Genomic DNA, 20,379 nt, shown 5'->3' on the forward strand with positions numbered 1-20,379 from the left:
AGATTGGGGCTAACATATAACGTATGTGTGTGCTAAGTTGCTGCAGTTGTGTCTGACTCTGCAACATTATGGAGCTCACCAGGCTCCTCTGTCCATGGGATTCTCCAGGCAAGAATACAGGAGTGGGTTGCTGTACCCTCCTCCAGGGGATCATCCTGACCCAGGGATCGAATCCACATCTCTTATGTCTCCTGCATTGACAGATGGGTTATTTACCACTAACGAAACTTGGGGAAGCCTGACTTATATACACTGTGTGTGTGCACTTAGTCGCTCAGTCGTGTCCTACTCTTTGCGACCCCATGGACTGTAGCCCGCCAGGCTCCTCTGTCCATGGGGATTCTCCAGGCAAGAATACTGAAGTGGGTTGCCATGTCGTCCTCCAGGCATATACACACTACTGATATATAAAATAGATAACTAATAAGAACCTACTGTATAGCACACGGAACTCTACTCAATACTCTGTAATGACCTGTGTGGGAAAGGATCTAAAAAACGAGTATATATATATATATGTGTGTGTGTGTGTGTATGTGTGTATGTATACCCGATTCACTTTGCTGTAGAGCAAAAACTAACACAACACTGTAAATCAACTATACTCCAATAAAAATAAAATTTAGAAAAAGATTCATGTGACTAGGTCCGGCTCCCTGGGACAGCCTCTCATTTCAAGAGTCAGCCGTGCCATGTGATAGAACCTAATCGCAGGAGTGAGACCCGTCCTGTGATTGCACAGAGGGTGTGCACAGCAGGTGAGGAATCCTGGGAGGCTATCCCAGAGTTTTCCCTACCACACTCGGAATTAAATACGAAGTTTCTACAGCACCAATTAGACTTCACGTGCTCTGACCCCCTAGCTTCCTCTCTCCCCAGCCATTTAGACGTTTTCACTTTCTCTCAAAAAGAAGCAAGTTCCAACTTCGGGTACTTCAGGCTTGCTGCTCTCTCAGACATTCTGTGGCCTCCCGCACTTCCTCCATGTCTCTGTTCAAAGCTGGCTGTTTGCTGAGCCCGTTTGAAATAGAAATAGTTCCGTTCAGCCTGCTCAGTTTCTGTCCCCTGTCATCTTGTTTTATTTTTCTGCTCAGCATTTGTTACTGCCTGACAGCTTATACATGTATCTGCCTACTTAGGCATCGCCTTGTGTCCTTCAACTAGAAGTCAGTTCACTGAGGGCGTTAACTTTGCTTTATTTGCTCTTCTATCTCCAGCAGCTAGAATAGTGTTCAACACTTTCAGGGACTCAATATTTGTTGTATGAATGATTGGATGTGTTTTCGTACCTCTTGAGAGCTTTTGAAATGGAAATTTTATTCCAGAGCACAAAACAGATGAAAACTTGTTCTTGTGTTATTTTTGTTTTAAACATTTTTTAAAATTAATTAATTAATTGATTTGGCAGTGCAGGCTCCTAGTTGCGGCACATGGGCGCTTCCATCTACATTGTAGCACGTGGAACCTTTCAGTTGCAGCATGCAAACTCTTAGTTGTAGTGTGTGTGGGATCTAGTTTCCTGACCAGGGAATCCAACCTGGGCTCCATGCATCGGGAGTATGGAGTCTTAGCCACTGGATTACCAAGGAAGTCCTTGTTTTACAGTTTAAAATTTTTAATGACTTTAAAAACTTTTATTTTACTTTTTTTCTGCATGTGCTTCACAGTTTCAGGATCTTAGTTCCCTGACCAGGGACTGAACCTGGGTGACGGCAGTGAAAGCATTAAGTCTAAACCTCTGGATGATCAGGGAATTCCCGAACTTAAAAAATTTTAACTAGAGCAGATTAAGCATAAAGTAGCAGAAGAAAGGAAATAATAAATATCAGAGAAAAATTAATGAAGCAGAAAACATTATAGAAGATTGGAGAAGATCAACGAAACCAAAAACCATTTTTTAAGATCAATGAAATGAATAAACATCTAGTCAGATTGAGCAGAAAAAAAGAGAAAAGACACAGATTACCAGTATCAAGAATTAAAGGGGTTACTTCTATAGATTTTACAGACACTTAAAAGATAATAAGAAAATATTATAAATAGTTTTACTCTAATAATTTCCATAACTTAGATAAAGTAAATAAATTCCTTGAAGACACAAACTATAGAAGTTTACTCAAGAAGAAACAGATAATCCGAATAGACCTACATCAATTTTTTAAAAAATTGGATTTGTTGTTGAAACCTCTCCCACAAAAAAAGACTCCAGGCCCAGATGACTTTACTGATGAACTTTGCCAAACATTTAAGGAAGAAAAAAATATCAATTCTACACAAGTTTTCTAGAAAATTATAAAGGAGGGAAATCTCAACTCATTCTATGAAGCCAACATTACTCTGATATCAAAACCAGACAAAGATATTACAAGAATGCAAAGTTATAGACCAGTATCCCTCATGAGTGTTGATGCAGAAATTATTAACAAAACTTTTGTAAATCTAATTTAACTCTATCTTTCTAGATATGCTAACACATCATGGCCAAGTGAGATTTATCCTAGGAATGAAGATTGGTAAAATTTTAAAAAAATTAATGTAATTCATTGTACTACCTAATTAAAAAAGAAAAAAAAATGACCATCTTAATATATGTAGAAAAAGCATTTGACAAGATTCAATAACCATTACTGATAAAAGAATTTCAGCAAACCAGGAATAGAAAAGAACTTCCACAACCTGATAAAGAGCCTGTACAGACAAAAACCTGTGACAGTGAAAGATTGAATGCTTTTTTCCTCTAAGATCAGTAATAAGACAAGTATGTTTACTCTTACTGCTTCTATTCCACATTGTACCAGAGGTTCTAACAGTACAATAAGCCAATAAAAATAAATACAAGGCATTCAGATGGGAAAGGATGAAGTAAAATTGTCATTATTTGCTGACAACATGATTATCCATGTAGAAACTCTGATGGAATATACAAAGAAGCTGCTAGAACTAATAAATGGATTTGGTAAGGTTGCAAGATACGAGACAGATATACAAAATCAATTGTATTTCTATATATTAATAATGAACAATTGGAAATTGAAATTTGAAATAATACTTAAAAAAATGATTCTCCATTGCACTGGGATCTCAGAAGTTCTTCAGTTCTTTCTTAGAGCATGTCATTAATGATGTCTTGCCCTTAGTTTCTCTGTTTCTCCAGCTGTTTGGTAGTTCTCCTGTTACTTGGTTATTATTGCCTGATCTTGTCCCCCAATTTTATTGCACAGTCATTCAAAATTTTCCGTCCTTTTGTTATATTCCCTCCACCTTATACACATTTCCTTAGCTTTGTTTTCTAAACCTCTACTGAGTTTGTTTTTTATCTGCTATGACATGTTTGATTTTTAAAACCTCTCTCATGTTCTCTTTTTAGAAAACACTATTCTATTTTTGTTTCATTTTTGCAGTATTTTTTCCTTATCATGCTCAGGATATAATGATAATGTTATTTTTAAGCTTTCTTCTTGCTACATAGGCTCAGCTTCCTCCAAGTCATAGCTTTCCTCAGATGTGCCATAAGCCTTGGTTGTCTGCTTATTTTTAAATATAAGGGTCTGAAAAGCTGGTTGGAAGTTCTTCTGTGTGTATGTATGCATGACTGTGTGTGGCCTGTGGTCTGTGAGCCTCACACTAGGGTGATCTGGTTGGAATATTTCATTTTGAAGCCTCTGATGTTAGTATCCTTGGTCTCTTCTTCCTTTCAGGTTGTTCAGATTTCCCAGAGGTACACCCTTCAGGTTCCATCCTGGAGGACAATGGCCAGTGTTCTGGGAATTTCAGCGGGTAAGAGGACCCAGGTCTCAGCATCCACTGTGTGAACATTTTCAGTGAGGTACTCCTTCCTTCAGTGTTTCCTGGAATTTCCTTGTCAGAGACCTGTTTTCTCTCACCAGGCAACCGCTTCAATCCTTTGACTGGCTATATTCAGTAGGGAAAGAATCTGATTGTTTTAAATTAATTAATTAATTATTTCATTTATTATTTTAAAAAATATTTATTTGACTGTCCTGGGTCGGGTCTTAATTATGGCATGCAAACTCCTTAGTTGCAGCATCCTGGGTGTAGTTCCCACCAGGGATCAAACCTAGGTCCTCTGCATTGGGAGCTTGGAGTCTTAACCACTAGAGCACCAGGGAAGTCCCTCTGACTGCTTTTAAAAAACACATTCCCAGTCCTCGTTATTCACTCAATCCACTTCACGCTCACTTCTCCGGGTAACTGGTGTCACCAGTTCCTGCGCCTTTGGGAGATTCTGGGATACAGGTTAGGTGGTAATGGTTTTCATCACCACCTGTTTCATATTCTTTACTCATCTTCCACCTGCTTTCTAGCTTCCAAAATTTTGTTGCTGTTCTCTCCCATCCTTCCTGTCCTTGTGGGTATATACCTTAAGAAGCAAAATCATGAAAGAAAAGTTTAGAAAGCCTTTCACTTTGATTTAGTGGAGTTTCAGGAAAGAGCAAAAGTGGGTGCAGGTGTTCAGGCTGGCATCTTTTCCTAGAAGTTCCTTTAATTCATTATTAGAGGCTTTTTTATTATTACCAGTTCCACATAATCATAGGCCATGTATGTTCTGCTCAGGAGTTAACTTGTACATTCCAAGAGGACAGAAATTGTGTCAGTCTGTTTTACCATAGTATTTCATCCAGGGGTTGGCATGTAAGAAAGTATCAAGAAATATTTACTGAATTTATGTATCAGCAAATGAGCAAATGAAGCGGCTTCAGAACCTTTATTCCGTTCAAAATTTTCCTCAATGATATCAGGATTTCATCTTTGGGAACTGAATAGTATGTGGAAATAGCCAAAAGTTATTTAATGCCAAGATGTGTGACCCAGAAGAGTGAGCAGACTGAACAGGTAATAACAACACCTTTTTTTTTTTTTTGGTTCAAGACAAGGTGTGGCACCAAATTATGAGGTTGATTTCCTTGTTTGGTGTACAATGAAGTCTGAGGTCAATTCACAAAAAGAAATAGAGTCCACAGTGTTTTGAGCAAACTTGATTTTTTGGCCAAGGTGTGTAAAGCTCCATTTTGGGGATATATAGGATTTTGCAGGTAGTCTGGAAGCAAATACGATTTGGGGCAAGCTGTGTAGGTGGCAGAAGGTTTTGCCTTCCAAGTCAGAAAAAACAAAGTTGGACGGGAAGAGGTCTCAGGGTTCAAAGATGATTCTAAGTCTTTGGGTGGCTGAGGTGTGACTGGCTGGCTAAGAGAGTGCAGAAGGCAGCTTTCCGGGAGCACATCCTAGTAGACAGGAGGGAAGAAGCGCTGGGAGAAGCTGCTTCCCTGTGGCCAGAGTGGGGTTGGCAACCGGGAACCTCTACCCTGCTCAGAATGACACCACCATAGCCTGACGTGTTTATAAGCACTCACTCCATGCCAACCCCTGTGCTTTATTTTTAAAAATATTTATTTATTTATTTGGCTGTATCAGGGCTTAGTTGTGGCACAGGCTCAGCAGTTGTGGAGCAAGGGCACAGTTGCTTTGTGGCATGAGGGATCTTAGTCTCCTGCACTGACAGGTGGATTCTTAACCCCTGGGCCGCCAGGGGAGTCACCCCTGTGCTTTATGCATACGTGTCACCTCATTAGGTTCTTGCCATAGTTCTGTGGAATTGGTAGTGTTATTGTCTCCATTTTCTTTTTTAAAATAGATTCTTTCTTTTTTTATTTTTGGCTGTGCTGGGTCTTCATTGCTGCGAGGGCTTTTCTCTAGTTTTGGAGAGCAGGGGCTACCCGCTGGCTGCCGGGCTCGGGCTTCTCACTGTGGTGCCTTCTCTTGCTGCCTAGCACAGGCTCCAGGCTGCATGGGCTTCAGTAGTTGCGGCTCCCAGGCCCTAGAGCACAGGCAATTGCGGCGCAAGAGCAAGGGCCCAGCTGCTCTGTGGCATGTGGAATCCTCCTTGATCAGTGATGGAACCCATGTCTCCCTCATTGCCAGGTGGACTCTCCGCCACCCTACTGCCAGGAAAGCCCTATCCCCATTTTCTAGGTAAGAAAACTGAGTCAGAAGGAGAGGAATGTAGGGTAGACATTCCAAGGTGTTCCAGCCCCGGAACGACAAAAGGAAGATGGCAAAAGAGAACAGAGCCATGACCAAATTTTACTATAACAGCTGGGGACCCATGGGGGTATGTGTGAAAACCAGTCAGTGAAAGGTTTTCTGGTGATTACTCCATGTAATATTTGCTGACTGGCCAATGTTGCCCATTTAATTATAAAAAAGGTGCTAAATTGATGATCAACAAAGGCAAAGTTAAGTTTCTCCTACAGACAAAATAGAACTAGGATCAACTTGAATATTCTGGTGATCAAGGTAAATGATTTTTCTGGGATGAATATTTTTTCAACTTCATTTGCTATTTTTTTTTTCTTTCCTAGAACCATAGTGAGTAAGGCAACATCTGAGGTCTCTGGCCTCACTCTGAATGGTGTGGGATCAGGACCCCCCCACCCCCTCCACTGGACTCTGGTTTGAAACCCTGAAAGCATTTGACTGAAGTTTTGATATCATTTTGCTTTCCTGTTATTTCCTTCTTAGAGTATGAAAAGGAAATTCTGGTTTTCAGTTCATTCTTTTATTCAAACCATAGTGGTTTGCACTCTTAAGAGTGCAGGTTTTGGGGCCAGACAGTTTAAATCCCAGTTCTGTTGTTTATTTGCGGTTTGACCTTGGGCAAGTTACTTAAACTCTCCAAACTGTAGTTTTACAGTGATAATTTACGGGGATTAATTAGCTCATGTAAGGCACGCAGTAGGAATGCAGTCAAAGGCAGTCTTAACCAGTATCATCGTCATCACTCACAAAGAGCCTACGCGTGGCTCCCTGCACCTACAGGCTTGTATTAGTCCTTGGGCTCGGGTCGGGGAGATACAGACCACTGGAGAGTGCAGCCCCTCCTGTATAAGTGTGCTTGGAGAGAGTTCATACTTACACACACACCCCAGAGAGCTAACTGCATTGAACAGCACAATGAGGCTGGCATGAGAGGCATAGACAGTTCATGCTGTAAGAGCTTTGGGGAGACCACGGAACAAAAGTGGTTCTGAAAGTCTTGTTTTAAGAGAAGCATTTTCAACTGATGGAGCATAGACCAGGAGGAAGAAACAAGCAATGTGTGTGTTTGGGGCCATCAGAAGACTTGCTTGGCTGGAATGGGACCTATACACAGGGCGACAGTGGGAAATAAGGCTGCAACGTAAGCTGAAGCCACATACACAATAATGTCATTGACAAGGGGAGTAGCAATCACCATTTGTTTAGTTTCTACTGTGTGCAGGCCAGGTGCTTACGCTTCATCCTTTGCATATATTTTCTCATTCAGTTCTTACTATAACCCTGTGGCATGGGTATTATTATTACAAGTTTTCAAGGAAACAGAACTTTAGAGAAGTTGGGTAACTTGCCCAAGGACTCACAGCTAAAAATTGGCAGACCCACAATCCGGATGCACAAATATACATGCAGACAGTGACACAGACAGATAAACACAGGGACCTAGGCTCAGTTAACAAACAGCTGTGTTCGTCCTCATCCCCTCCCCTCTCGCTGAGTTGGGGGTTAGCTCTTTCCTTTGAGGGATCCAGTGTGAAAAAGGGACCCTTCTGCTTTCCCACCCCACTTCTGCCTCCCATATGCCTGTGGCTTTAGTCCCCAGGACAGTCAACCCAGAGGGCAGGGCTGGGGCTAAGATGAGGGGAACGAGGGTGCAGACTTTACGGGCAGGGCCGGCCCTGCACTTGACAATGAGCCCTCCTTAAACCGTGCCCTTGTTGCCTCACTCTAGTTCTGACCCTGGGGAGGGTGGGGGAGCTTTGCAGCTTTGCTCTGGGGGCCAAGAAGCCCCTCATTATTCCCACATCAGGGAATAACCAGAAATTCCCAGGGCCCAGGGCACAGCTCTCCTTTCCGTTCCCAGATGCATAGCAGAATAATCTCGGATTGGTCCCAGATAATCTTCCCTCTGATTATACTCATCCTTCTTCAGCACCCCCCACAGCCTGCTTGTGCCCGAGTCCTCCGAGCAGCGCCCCTCCCAGACCTGGCCCACACTCTCCTGCCCCTAGATGGCGAGTGTGGCTGCCCGGCCTTTAGCGTGGGCCCCTTTCCCCCAGGGGCAGGGGAGTGGGGACAGCTGGTTGGTCCCAGGGGCCTGTGCCAAGGGCCACCGGGGTATGCCCCAAGGGCGGGAAGTCCAGCGCTGCTCTCCCTCGCCCTCTAGAGGCTCAGGGTGGGTGAGGCACTCAGGAGGGGTTCTGGTTGAGGAGGGGGTCCTGGGTTTCCAAGGACGTCTGGAAGGTGTCCGCAGTCAGACCACAGCTTCATCTGAAGCCTGCTGCTGGAAGTGCCCAGTGGGGTTTCGCTGCCGGCTCAGGTAGAAGGGGGTTCAGGGCCCCCCCACTTCTGTCTGGGTCAGAGACAGCCAGAGATGGGGCTCCCTAGTCAGCACCCAGCCAGCTCATCAGGATAGCCCTGCTCCACTTCTCACCTTCCCCGTGGGCAGCTTCAATGAAGCTGGAGGCTGCCTCTGCCAGCCCTGGGGTGCATGGGGGACACCTGTGTCCCTGTTCTCTGGCAACCAGGAATCTCCAGAAGAGCCTTAGGCCAGGAGGGGAGGTGGGGTGAGGTCCACCAGGTGTGCGTGGTGTGTCCCCAGGTGACTTTGTAGGGAGAGACCTGGGAAGGTGGTGGTGGGGGGGGCGGGAATCTTCAACTCCTCCTGCTTGGGTGGAAGAGACAGAGAAGAAGGAGGACGGTGATGTGGAGAAAGCCTGGGAGGGTGGGGGTGGGCTGGACAGAGGTATGGAATTACTTTAATAAATCTTTCCAGGCTGGAAGATCAGGTGCTGGGGACCTGGACCTCCAGAGGGGGCTGGATGGCTGACCAGCCTCCTTGAAACACACATGCACTGCATCTGTGCTCATCTGCTCACCTGGCCACCATCCACATGCCCTGGCCTCACCTCGGATTGTTCATTATTTGGCTGAGGTATTTGCAGGGCCCGGCCGCGCAGCCTTGCTCAAACTTCTCCTTACCTGGCCCTCATTGCAGCAAAAAAAGAAAATGGATAGAGGGAAAAAATGGACTTCATGGGTGGTTTTTCAGCCTCCATCCCCTCAGGAGACCAGAGATGCCAGGTATGGGACAGAGACGGAGGGACTTTGGAATGAGTCTCAGAATTTTCCCACCTGCCCGAGGGCCGGGCCAGGAGGAGAGCAAGGGTAGACCTTCTCCTAGAGCCCGCCCAGCTGCCCCCAGGGGAGGGGTGGGCATGACGCCCAGAGAAAAGGCAGAGCCGGCCTGAGTGTCCCGCAGTCTCGGGGGAAGGAGGGCCCCTTGTGCTCAGTCTGCCCTGTGGACACCCCCAGCCTTTCCCTCCCTAGTACCTGGGCCCAGGCTGCACGGGTGTCACTCTGTTTCTCAAACAGTGGCTCTGGGCTCCCCTGCCCCAGCCGCAGTCACAGCGGAGGGGCAGGCTCTGCCCCAGTGAGATTCTGTGAGCCTGGAGTAAGGCTGGGGTGCCTGGGCAGGGAGCCCCGGGCTGAGGCTCCCTCTCACCCCCTCCCACCAGAGAAGGGGCTTTCTCTCTGTTTCCCACAAACACTTGCTTCGCCACTTGACAGCCTTGTCATTCCATTCCCTGCTGCCCTGTGCTCAGCTCCACCACACCCCTGACAAATTCCTTCCTCCACTTCAGCTCCAAGACTGGAGGCACGGGCACCCCACCCAGCTCCTCTCCTAAAAGGTTGGGAGGGGATGGGAGCTAACACCTTGTCTTCCTCTCCTCTTGTCTCTCCCCTTCTCTCCCACTTCCTGGCATTTCACCCAGGCTACCAATCAGTGAGAAGTCTCAAGATAGACCTCCCGCGGCTCTCATCCTAAATTCCCTCTAGAGAAGAGGAATTTGGTAGGCCTCAGCATGTCTAACTCAGATCCTTCTTGCTGCAGTCCCAGCTGTTCTGGTCAATGGCAACAGGCAAACCCAGGCTGTTGCTCAGATCGCAGACTGCAGAGTTGGCCCTTCGCTGTCTCCCATACATTATGTTCTTGTGATCTTCATGCGTGCATGCTCAGTTGTGTCTGACTCTTTGTGACCCCAGGGACTGTAGCCCACCAGGATCCTCTGTCCAGGGGATTTCTCAGGCAGGAATACTGGAGCGGGTTGCCATTTCCTATTCCAGGGGGTCTTCCTGACCCAGGAGTTGAACCTGCGTCTCTTGCGTCTGGGGAGGGCTGCACCACCTGGGGAGCCCTTCTGTGACCTCTAAGAGGTGGTGCCGGAGTGGAGCTCCCTGGTTCTCCCTGCATCTCTTCCAGTCTGCCAGGCCACAGGCCTGAGTATCCATAGCTCTCACCCTGACCCCTTCTTCCGCCTCCCCTACACCCCTGGACTGGAAGCCCTAACAGGCGTCAGAAACCAGTCTGCATCTTCACTCTACAGAGAAGACGTTGAAGTCAGAGGTGGGCTCCAGGTCACACAGCCAGACTGTGATAGTTTCTGGTTGTGAACTCAGGGATCCGGACCCCCCGTCGCGGCCCCACACAGGCGTCTCTGAGGAGGTCTGCTCAGGAAGCAGCAGTGCGAACTGCAGGGCCTCAGAGACACTCTGTGTGAGGGACTTTCAAGGTAACTCCTGCGGCGGCCGTACTGAGGGGCCGCTCGGGGGACGCCCGGCCTCCCCGCAGCCCCTGTGGGAAGGGCGCCGTGACCCAGATCGGCTCGGCTCTGGAGCAGCTGCATTTCTGGGAACACTCCTCTCCTCTCTGTGGGGCCCTGTCATGGGCGGTGGTGGCGGTGTGTGTGTGTGTGTGTGTGCGTGTGTGTGCTGGAGTGCACACGTGGTTTTTCAGTCCCTTCAGCCTTCAGCCTGGAGATCTGAGGAGCGATGGAGAGGAAGAGACTGGCAGATGCGTGGTGGGGAGAGGGTCACGGAGTGGGGGGTGGGTCAGCTCCCCAGGGCAATGGTGAGGGGCTGGGGCAGGGCAGACTCACAGTGCCCACCCCTGTCCTCTCTGAAAGCACAGGTCACACTGAGCGCCTGGCAGAGGGGTGTTTGGCCACCCTCTCTGTGCTTGTTCCTTTCTCTAGGATTGCCACCCCAACACCCCTGGTGCCTGGTGGGCAAGGGCACGTCCCATCTCCTCAGAGCTGTCCCTTCTACAGGTTGTCCCCTAGTCCCTGGAGGGCAGGGGGACATGTGAAGACCATCTTTTCCCCTAGCGAGTCCCCCACTGCCCTGCCTGCCCCCCACCCCCAACAGTGAGTGGGGAGTGGGGAGTGGTCACCTCCCCGGGGGATGGTCTCAGAGAAGCTGAGGTTTCTGACAGGCTGGAGGAGCACTTGGCCAACAGGATTGGTCAGGAAGTCCCCTGGGATGATGGGAGGCAGTAGAAAGAGGTGGGAGAGAAAGAGATGAGGTGGGGTGAGATAGTCAAGGGAAGAGAGACCAGAAGGGAAGGAAAATGCTCTGACTACTTGTAATCGTCCATGATCTGGGCACTTGGGAATCCTGGCTGGGGTACCTGCCCATTTTTCAACCATAGCTAGAACCTGTGAGCAGTGGGGTCTCTGCTACGTGGGCTACACTTGTTGATGGAGCGTGCGGGGAGTCGTGCCCTGGTCTTCCCGGGAGTGGAGGATATATGGAGGCATTCTCACCATGGCCCCAGACAGGCCTCCTCGGCTGGGAACTACACATTCCAGCCTAGGGTTGAGAGGGGACTGGGGCAGGGCAGACGTTCAGCTGGTACAGGCCGGCACGGCCACCTGATTGGTAAACAGCTGCTGTTCCAGCCCCTGAGATCCCCGTATGCCTCTCTGGCCACCCCAGTCCCTTCCTTCGTCCTCTGGACCTCCCCACCATCCAGAAACTGAGGGATTTACACTTGGCTCAGCACCTGCCCCCAGCTCCATGTAAGCTGTGCCTGGGCTGTCATGGGTGTTAGCTACTTTGGCAGTCAGCCTCAGTGGTGGTGGGGGGTGCAGAAGGGGGTGAGGGCTGGTGCCCCAAAGCTGGAGCTGACCAGGGCCGGGTCTTGGGACTCAGGGAAGCTGGAGCCAGCACAGCAGCCTGCAGTGTACCCTGCTTCACTTTTCCTGATGCTTCCACCTGTGTTCTGGAAGGAGCTGAGTCTGAACGAGGGGGCTGGCAGATAGGGATGTGTGCAAAGAGCCATCTCTCCAGGGGACCCCAGTGGGGCATGGTTCACACAAGCAGCGCCCTCTGGAGGGCACTACCTGGAATGAGGGCGTGCTCAGCCTCTCTCTGTGGGGAGGGGGAGCTGACAATGAGCCCTAGGCCCAGAAGCTGACCTGCTCCAGATGCACACCTAGGGCCAGCACCCTTCCCGGGCATTGCCTGGCTCTCCAGGTGGCAGAAGTCCCATGCACCCCAAGGTGCCTGGCTCAGGGCTGGGTCCTGATGAAGTGTTCAAGTGGCCTGTGGAGAGGCGGCCGGGAGGCTGAGCTGTGAGTCAAGAGATGTGGATGACTTCATTCAGATGGCCTTGGGCCTCTTTCAGGTCCTCTGGCCAGTGAAGGGATTTTCATACTTCTTTAGCAGTGGAGCCTTTTTCAAAAGAAATCCCAAGTGAAATTCCAATCAACGGGGCAGATGAAACTTGAGTGTGCTGTGTCTGCCCACTCCCACACCCGCCCCCAGCCCACCCCCACCCCCCGCCCCCTCAGGCTTCCAGGAATCCGTCCCATGTCCTCCTGACACAGATACCCCTTGACTAATTGTCTGCTTCACTAATTATCTCGAGGATGTTAGGCCAGGCTGCTCCTGGAAGCTGAGGGGAAGTCTCCTCCACTCCCCATGGCCTGCCCTGCACTTCTGGGTCTGGGAAGGCAGGCAGGACGGTGGGGCGACTCCTCTTAGGGGGCCAGTCATTAACTGGCTTTATCTTTGTGAACCGTCCTGGGGGGCCTGGGTCATGGGTCAGACTTCCAGTCCAGACCAGGGCGTCACTGGAGGAGGAGAGAAGGGACCCTTCTTGCAAAGAGGTCGGGGGCACTTGCTTCTTCTTTTTACCCCCGCTAGGATTTCCCTGAAGGAAACTACGTTACAGCCAACTCAGTGACTGCCTGCTGACACAGTTGCTCCAAAGAGAGGCTAAAGCAGGAACTAAGCCCTAGTCATCTTTGGCAGGCATCGTGTGATTTCTTCCTTTTCTTTCTTTCCTTTCTTTGCTCCCTCCCCCAACAGAAGGATGGGATACATCCATTTCCCTATTCCTTTCTGTTTGACTTTAGCCAAATGATAGTATGTTTGCATTCTCCGAGGGTTTGCTCACACATGGCAGTAGGGACAGGAGAAAGGGAAGAGAAGTAACATTACATGAGATCTAATCTAGGCCGAGAGCCTTGCTCATATTCGCTGTCTCCGTACATCTCCCCATAACCCTGGAAGGTAAGCACGAGGACTCCCATTTTACAGATAGGGAAACTGCGGCTCAGACGGATGCAGTTGCTTGTCCTAAGTCTCATGGCTTGGACATGGAGAATGAAGACTGAGCCCAGTCTCTCTGGCTTTTTCCACTGCATGTTACACGCGAGGAGGGTGTGGTTAGGGAGCCAGGGCCGGGGTGTTTCACAGTGAGGGTTCTCCAAGCTGGTGTGTCATTTCAAAAACGACAGAGGTCTTGGCCTGCCAGGTAAGAGCAGAAGCAGTTCTCTATCTGCTGGGATTCCAGGGGTTTCTTGCAATCACATCTCCCCTCTACCACTGGCGCTGTGCTCCAGATGTCACCATTCGTGCTAAATTTCTTGGAGTGAAGCCTTGCCCTCTCCAGGAAACTTTAGAAACACACAAATCCCTAGGATATGTGACATTTGTTTTTGTTTTTTTTTTTTTGGCTGCGCTGGGTCTTCATTGCTGCATGTGGGCTTTTCTCTAGTTGGGACAAGTGGGGACTACTCTCTAGGTGCAGTGCCTAGACCACCCTTTCATTGCAGTGGCTTCTCTTGTTGCAGAGCACAGCCCCTACAGTGCAGGCTCAGTAGCTGTGGGGCATGGGCTTAGTTGCTCCATAGCAGGTGGAATCTTCCCGGGAGGGATTGAACCCAGGTCCCCTGCATTGGCAGGCGGATTCTTAACCCCTGTACCACTGGGGAAGTCCAAGATACGACGTTTTATATCAGTGATCTCAGTTGGAGTGTTTGATGGAGCTGTGACAGAACCTCAAAGCTTAGGGAGAGGCTTTCACCTAGAAGAAGCCTGAGGTCCAGAAGAGGGGGCTGACCTGGTGGAGGTCACACAGCATGCGGCCTATTTGAGTTTTTTGCCCAGTGCTGTTTCCAGTCTCCACATGTCTGTGGCAGGCAGATGGGAAGGCTCTAGGCACCAGGTGGGGATAGGAAGGGGACAGAACTGGAGGAAAGGTCTTTGTGCTTTGAGCTCCGCCCCAGCTGAGTAACCTGTGCTTGTCACAGGCTGGTGTCCTCTGCCCACCTCCTGTCGCCCCTGGGCAAACAACGGCAGCGCTTGATGTGCAAGCTGGACCTACCTCTAGCGTCTGCTTGTTTGGTTAAATACTGGGGCAGAGACATGCTGTCCCAGAGGGCTGGGGGAAACCAGTGTGGGGCTCACTTCCCCACCCCTCCAGGGAGCGGCATTGTCCCTATGTGCTTTGGCTGGGAATGTTTCAGAAGAAGCCCTAATCCTCTGCTCTGCAAAAGCTCTGTCACCCAGGGGAGAGCTGGGAGAGCTGAAGGAGCTGGCCGCATCCTCCAGATCTCTCTTTCCTGCCTATTCCCTATCCCCACTCCATTCAGCTGGCTAGACTCCTGCTCTTCGGTCAAGACTCTAGTGTCACCTCCTCCAGGAAGCCTTCTCCCACTCCCAGAGTACCCCTTTGGAGAGTTTCTATTTTCGGTGTACTCTTTTGTTCTCCTCCACACAAGAAGCCCCTTCTACATTGTTGTAGCCCCAGGGTCTGGACCGAAACAGGGCTCATAGGTTGAATTTAATATTTGAGAGTGAAAGCGTTAGTTGTTCAGGCTTTGCGACCACCAGGCTCTGTCCATAGGATTTTCTAAGCAAGAATACTGGAGTGGGTTTCCATGCCCTCCTCCAGCGATCTTCCCAACCCAGGGATCGAACCCAGGTCTCCTGCGTTGCAGGTAGATTCTTTACCATCTGAGCTACTAGGGAAGCCTCAATAATTCTTGTGGAATAAATGTTCTGAGCTTCTTCCCGCCCAAAGCCCTTCTTGATGCCCATTTTGGCTCTTCTGACCACCCTGTTTCAGCACCTTCCTAACTCTCTGTGCCTCTCTCAGGGCCTCTTTCCCATCCTACCTTCTTGGGTAGCTGTGGGCAGCTGTTGGTGGGCAGGAACTCCCCAAGGCAGGTGTTTCACTCCTGTTTGTTTGTTTGTTTGTTTTTTCCAGAATTCTTATTTATTTATTTATTTTTTTACTTCACAATATTGTATTGGTTTTGCCGTACATCAACATGCATCCGCCACGGGTATACACGTGTTCCCCATCCTGAACCCCCCTCCCACCTCCCTCCCCATACCATCCCTCTGGGTCATCCCAGTGCACCAGCCCCAAGCTTCCTGTATCCTGCATTGAACCTGGACTGGCGATTTGTTTCTTATATGATATTATACATGTTTTAATGCCATTCTCCCAAATCATTCCCCCCTCCCTCTCCCACAGAGTCCAAAAGACTGTTCTATACATCAGTGTCTCTTTTGCTGTCTCGTATACAGGGTTATTGTTACCATCTTTCTAAATTCCATATATATGCGTTAGCATACTGTATTGGTGTTTTTCTTTCTGGCTTACTTCACTCTGTATAATAGGCTCCAGTTTCATCCACCTCCTTAGAACTGATTCAAATGTATTCTTTTTAACGGCTGAGTAATACTCCATTGTGTGTATGTATCACAGCTTTCTTACCCATTCATCTGCTGATGGACATCTAGGTTGCTTCCATGTCCTGGCTATTATAAACAGTGCTGCTCTTGTTTTGCAGATGAGGATCCGAGAGGCTGAGTAACTTGCCTGAGGAAAAACAGTCAAAGAGTGGAAGTATCACTTGGCTGCATCTGGATCCAGAGTCCCTGCGCTTTCCACTGCCCTACTTAGATGGCCCTGGGTCTCCTATAATATCAGCACAGCCTGGTGCCCCCAAGGCTTTGAAAAAGTCCCACAGATTGGAACCCAGCTCAGCTCCCAGGCACCCCCCAGGTCGGGAGGGAGAATGCAGCTTTAGAACCTTAGCTGTCACCTCTGCCACCACCTTCTTCCCGGCAGAGGGACTCCCTCCAAGACTGGGTAAGGGTGTGAAAAAGGGGCAGCAGTGGGCAGGATGGGGGTCAGACGCCGAGGGGGTAGCAAAGATTGGAGCATCAGGAAGTGAACATGCCTGGGACTGTTGGGGAGCAGCGATCCAGGGAGAGAGCTTGGTGTTTGGGGATTCGACTGAGGCCTGTGAAGGAGAAGCAGATGGGGCCTGGGGCTCCCCCAGAGTGTGGCCCTTCCCTGTCCCTTCTGCTCCCTCTCCATCTTTAAAAAATTTTATTTTTATTATTACTATTTTTGGTTGTGCTGGGTCTTTGCTGTGGCAGGGGCTCTTCGTTGCTGTGGGCGGGTTTTCTGCAGTTAAGGCGAGAGGCTCTTCGTGGTGGTGCAGGGGCTTCTCATTGCGGTGGTTTCTCTTGTCGTGAAGCACAGGATCTAGGGCACAGGGGCTCAGTAGCTGGGGCACACGGGTTTGGTTGCCCTGCAGCACGTGGGATCTTAGTTCCCAGAGCAGGGATTGAATCCATGCCCCCTGCATCACAGGCAGATTCTTAACCATGGGACCCCCAGAGAAGTCCCAGTTCCCTCTCCCTCTCGCCTCCCCTTGCCCTGACTGGCTTCTGTTTTTGGGCTTTCTCTGCTCTAATCTTGTTTCCTAAGTGGCATCATTACCCTGAGTCAGACCTCCAGATCCAGATGGGAATACAACATTGGCACTGGGAAAAGAGGGCTCTCTTCCTTGCTTTTATCGTGAAGACAGACAGAGAGAGGAGAGATAGAGAATTGAAGCAGACCAACCCAGTTCTTTCTCCAATTCAACATATTCTGTTCCTGCCCTTGTGGAGGATCAGCTCTGGGTCCTGCTAGGCGCCTGGGGCTTGGGGGATGGAGCGAGGGAGAAACCTTTCTTCCATCACAGAGGATCCAACTGAGAAATGTTTAGACAACAGTAAGGCTTACCGACTCTCTCCCCCACCTCCCTTTGGAGGGGCTTCGGAGGGGCTCTACCTCTTCATTCCTGCAGGGAAGCGCCCCCACCCACACGGGGAGAGTGACCCTGAACCTCAGAGGTGTCAGGATCAGCAGGACAAAGTACAACCATTGTGCCTTGGGCCCGATCACTACTCCCTTTGTCTGGGGCTCCTGCTGGCTCCTGGCCACCTTTCACACTCTTCTCCACCCACCCCTGCCTTTCTTTCCCCCTCCCCTGGAACACCTTCCTCTTCCTCTTTGGCTTCTTCTGAACTGCTTCAGAGCCACAGGCCGAGGCTGTCCTGGCCATGAGGTGGGGTCCTCCGAGTGGGGCTGAGGTCGCCCCTTGAGAGGGTCAGGCCTCACCTCTGTCTGGGCTGCTCTCTGCTCCATGCGCCCCCCACCCTCCTCCCTGCCATGCTTCTGGGTGACCTTGGGTCCCTCTGGGGTGACAGTCTGCCCTGATATTCCCGGGGTTGAAGCGGCCTGCCGAGGGAGGATCACTGGGATCAAGTTTGTTGGAGGGAGTTACGTCCATGGGAGGAGAAGAGGCTGTAGAGATGCGATTGGTCTTATGGTTGCTGACTTGTGTTCTTGTTTCGTGTGTTTCTGGTCCCCGTTCTTGAACATCCAGGTGCATGGGACTCTCAATTTGGTGATAACCCATGGGGTTGAGTCCATGGCAGTGTATTATCGTGAAAGCTGGTGACACCACGCTGGGGGTGGTATCACTCCCCCTCCCCCGAGTCACCCCCAGGCTGTGGCTCTGAAATGAAGGATGGAGACAGGAGACCCCTCTTCACCCCAGTGAAGGGTGCTCAGGACCCTTCAGGCAAGGCTGCAGTTCTGTGGCCTCATTCCTCTGCTTTCCTTGGCAGAGACTACAGAGGTTGCTGTAACACAGTTTGCTGAATGGGAAATGGTTGACTCAGGTGGGGGAGAGACCTGTGGCTATTAAATGACAACTAATGGCCTTCCCTCCTCGGAACCCCTCCATCTTCCTCCCAACTTCAGCGTCCTTTATTAAGCCCTCTTTAGGCCTCTCCAGGGACCAAGGGAAGCTGGGATGAGAAGGGATGCAGAGGGGGGCCAGGGTGATCCCTGGTGGTAAAGCTGGGAGCCACTGTCCTGGGCTCTGCTGGCCCCAGGGCAGGAATAAGGCAGGAGATCCCTGGTAAGGTGTCTACATCTTGTGCTCTGAGGTTGCTAGACATGGACCAGTTTGGGCAAGGAGGAAGTTTAGTGACTTCGCTTCCATGACCCACGTGGCTTCTTGGAGCTTGGAGCTTTGGTGAGGAGGCCCTGAGCCAGCAAATAAACATTTACTAACTGTAAAAAGACCTTGTCCCTGCTGCTGGGGAGCCTGCCAGGTGGTGGAGACGGGACTGGAGGCATGAATGATGGAGGGGGTAAGATGGGGTAGAGGCTGAGCCAGGCCCTCTGCCCATAAGGGCCTCAGGACACCACTCTGGGGAACTATGGCACTAAGTGGCTAACCCAGCACCCCCACCAAGCACAGCACCATGTGCTGAGACCAGGGGCTGGCTGAGTAGCCTCCTTGTATTGTTTGGGTCAACCTGAGGGAAGTCGTGCATTCTAGTCTCAGCCTAGTTCCCATTCTCAGCCCAGGCCTTCACAGAGGCTGCATCAGCCCCAGGCAGGCCCAGGCCAGATCCAGATGAATAATGAGACTGGTTAGTCCCTCTCTTCTCACAGGTATCACCCCCATGCACCCCCCCTCCTCCCTGGGGGAGACTGGGAGCTGCTGGGTCCAAGCCCAACCAGGACTTTTTCCAGGCTGGTTCCTATATGCAAGGGTGGGGTGGGGGGTCTTGGGGGGCACTTAGGGAAGACTTGGGAGTTGGGGAAGAGGCGGGCTTTGAAGAAACAGAGGGGACTTGGGGAAAAGGGAGGAGAGGCTGCTAGCTGCAAGAAGTAGGCAGTGACTCCTGAAGGTCTGGGGGCTGCTGAGGAGAATGCCCCAGTTCTTTTCAGAAGATGAGCTGTGAGCCTGAACTGGGACTGATAGAAGCCTTGGCCTCCGGCCTGGTGGGAGCTCCGGGCAGCTGGCCTACAGACGTTCCTTAGTGCTGGTGAGTAGGTTTGAATCATCACTCGGGCACTGGCCTCCATCCGCCCCCACCAGCCCCCTGGCCTCAGTTCCCTGGCAACATCTGGGGGAGGGGGGTGGAGGAGCAGAAACAAGGGCCTCTGTCTGCCCAGCTGCCTCTCCCTTTGGGCTCTGCCAGACTCCACAGTGCATACGTGGGCTCCAACAGGTCCTCTTCTCTCTGGGCCACTGACTAAGCCCAGAACCACACGGCTTCTTGTTCTCAGCCCCACAAACGTAGTGCCAAATACTTCTCCCCAGGGGAGCCTCCCTGAACACTTCCCAAAGGACCCCAGTCACCCCGGCCTGTTGGCTGCAGCTAACTCTGATGTCAGCAGGCCAGACGAGGCCCGGAGATGAGCACAGAGTCCAGATGGATACATCATGCCCTCTGTGCCCAGCACTGGGCTTTGTGCACGTGGGACCACTCGAGTCCCAGACGTGCCACTGTTTGAGAGGTCAGACACGGGGGCGGGGGTTGGAGGGGGGATGTCGGGGTAATCTCCCTCAACCCTCGTCTTGAGGCCTCTTGAACCTGAGATGGGGTGTGCATACGATAGTCACTAGGGGGCGCTCAGCCACCACAGGGAAGCTGGGTGAACTTGGGATGCAGCGTCTGCGTGAGAGTGAGGACGCCTGTGACTGTGTGTGTTGGAGGGGCGGGTAGTTGAGAGTGTTTGGGGGGGTGGAGAAGGCAGGGGTCACCCCAGGATTCCAACGGATCTGTGTGTCTCTCTTTCCACCCGTCCTTGTCCGACTCCCTCAAACCCCTGCCCCCTCCAATATTCCCAGCATAGAGGAAGAATAGCTCTGGAGCCCTGACCGCACATAACCTCACTTTCCTGTACCCTCCCCGCAAATACCGCGCGGGTGTGTGTGTCTCCCGGAAGAGGGCGGCCGATAGGTAATGTTCAGGCTGTGCGCCTTGGTGGGGATCGAGCACTCCCTTCTCTGGGGTGGGTGGGGGCCCGGGCTTCGGTCGGTGTCCCCAGGGGAAGGCAGTGGCCAGAGGCGCAGAGGGGACGGACCCAGGAGCTGAGGC

This window comes from Bos indicus x Bos taurus, chromosome 23 (genome assembly GCF_003369695.1).
Source record: "Bos indicus x Bos taurus breed Angus x Brahman F1 hybrid chromosome 23, Bos_hybrid_MaternalHap_v2.0, whole genome shotgun sequence".
Classification (NCBI taxonomy): Eukaryota; Metazoa; Chordata; class Mammalia; order Artiodactyla; family Bovidae; genus Bos; species Bos indicus x Bos taurus.